We start from the raw sequence: 2387 nt of genomic DNA, 5'->3' as shown, positions 1-2387 counted from the left end.
TTCCATGCCTGTGTGGGAGTGGCCCGTCCACTGGAGATAGCCTGTGCCCCCCTAGCAAGACCACGCTCATTTTGTGAGAGCTCCCGCCATCCTGTGGCACTTGGGCCTGGAACTCGCATTCCTGCTCCATTCTGAGGGCCAAGCGATGTTGCTAGATACAGAGAGATGGGGGCCTGCGGTGGCTGACACCCAAAGCATCCTTGGTGGCTCTTTTTTTTGGGGACAGGCATGGGAAGGCCTCCCTCCCGCCCCCTGGATCTGCCTGTGAGCACAGGGTGCCCCGAGGGTGTCCAGAATGAGAACAAATTTTGTTTGGGACAGAGTCTTACTCTGTTGCCCAGGCTGACCTATAGTGGTGCGATCATGGCTCACTGCAACCTGGAACTCCAGGGCTCAAGTGATCCTCCCACCTCAGCCTCCTGAGGAGCTGGGACCACAGGGGCACACCACCATGCCTTCCTAATTTTTTTTTTTTTTTTTTTTTTTGGAGACAGGATCTTGCTATATTGCCGAGGCTAGACTCAGACTCCTGGCCTTATGTGACCCCCCTCAGCCTTCCAAAGCCATCTAGCTTTTGATTGCAGATTCTAGCTAGGTTGCAGGACATGAGGAAGTGGGGTGTGGAAATCACAGCAACACCCTCTCCCCAGGCTGCTTTCCGTGGCCGTGTACACAGCCCACCTGGCCAGCTCTGAGAGCAGCGACACTCCTCTGGACGCTCCAGGCCATCCCTGTATGGGAGCCTGGTGTGTCATAAGTGACGGACAAGCCGTCTTTACCTTGGGGGAGACCGTTGTGGGTGCCTCCCTGCAGGCTCGGACATCTGTAATTCCCCAAATGTAGGTGCCGCGTTGAACAGTCCCTTAGACTTCACCGGGGCACCGTGTGGTCACTGTGCACGTCCTTCCCAGGTCAGCGGAGGAATTCCGTGGAAAAGGTTTTGATGAATGATTCCAACTGAACGGTCCAGGAGCTCAACCTTCTCTTTTTAGAACAGTGCCCCCCGTTGTGGAAATCCTCAGTTCAGCCACTGGGAACTCCCCAGTCTCGAGGGCAGGCGTTGGCAGTTTCATTTGTTCCAATACCAATTCCACGTTCCTCTGCCCCCTTCAGCAGTCTGCGCAGCCTCCCAGTGACGCAGCCTCCTGGTGACAAGGCCTTGTTGGCTGCCGTCCTGTACCGGACCCAGGTGACGCCGTGGGACGTCTGTTATTGAGGCGCCCCCGGCCCCTGCCGTGGGGTTTCCCACTTTGGGGTCCTTGCATCTGTGTGGCTTCTTCCTTGCTCTCAGCGGTCACCTGGTTGTCAGTGGCCCACGTCCATCAGCCCCCCATCATTCTGACTTGGTATTTTGATCATCCGCCGGAAAGCCAGACAGCCGGCCTTGCTGGACCATGTCTGCAGTGGGAATTTCGAGGCCAAGAGGGGCCCCTGGGAGTGCACCATGTAAATAGGGGCTTGCACACGGTGGGGGGACGCTCTTGTTCTGATGTTCTGGGATATTTTCTGCCCCTTGTAGAACCACAGGTATGTGCAGGAGCCCTGAGGAGGCCAGAGAAGGGTGAGCAGGGGGCCGAGGGTGTTGCGGCGAGGCCAGGCTGCAGATGGAGCTGGGGCTTGAACTCAGGAGCTGGTCTTCCCTGCTGGGGCTGCGACGCCCGCCGCTTTCCTGCCGGCTCTCTGGGTCAAGGCCTAGAAAGGCTTTCTTCTCAGGCTTCTCATCAGCTTATCGGCCCATTTAGGTAACGGCACTTCCTGTCCATTAACCTCAGCCACACTGAGATCAGCTCTGCACACTCACTTGGCGGGAGCCTTCCTATTTGGAGAGTAAAAAGAGCGTGGCCTCCGCAGCGGCCAGGAAGTGGAAAGCCCTGGCTTCCTGGTTCCAGAGAACAAACAGGGGATGCGGCTCCCAGATGCAGTCGAAAGTGCTCTGGGGATGGGGACAGTCAGCCGGGGCCTGTCCCAAGCGGCTGCCTTGTTGCACTGATGTCCTGGCCCCTGAGAACACATCAGTAGGGCCTGGCCGGACCCTGGGCCGATGCCACTCTTAGGGGTGAGATGGGGAGCCTGGCCCAGGCTGAGACCCCCACCCTTCACCCAAAACGTGTCCGGGCCTCCAGGCCCTGCAGCGCACACTGGGGGCTCAAGACAGCGCCTCTTCTGTGGGACTTGGCCACAGCCTGTCTGATACCTCACTTCTCTGACTCTTGGAGGCATGGTGCTGGCCTGTCTGTGAGTCCCAGACCCCCCCATAGAGCTTGCTCCAGGGCCAGGCCCAGCCCCCTCACCACCTCTCAGCCAGGCTCAGCTAGTGGCTGGCTCTGCCAGGGAGAAGCCCGGTCTCTCTCTCTCTGCCTCCAGCTGCCTCTCCCGGGCTGCTGCGG

This window comes from Rhinopithecus roxellana, chromosome 13 (genome assembly GCF_007565055.1).
Source record: "Rhinopithecus roxellana isolate Shanxi Qingling chromosome 13, ASM756505v1, whole genome shotgun sequence".
NCBI classification, from domain to species: domain Eukaryota; kingdom Metazoa; phylum Chordata; class Mammalia; order Primates; family Cercopithecidae; genus Rhinopithecus; species Rhinopithecus roxellana.
Note: the sequence above shows the minus strand (reverse complement) of the source record.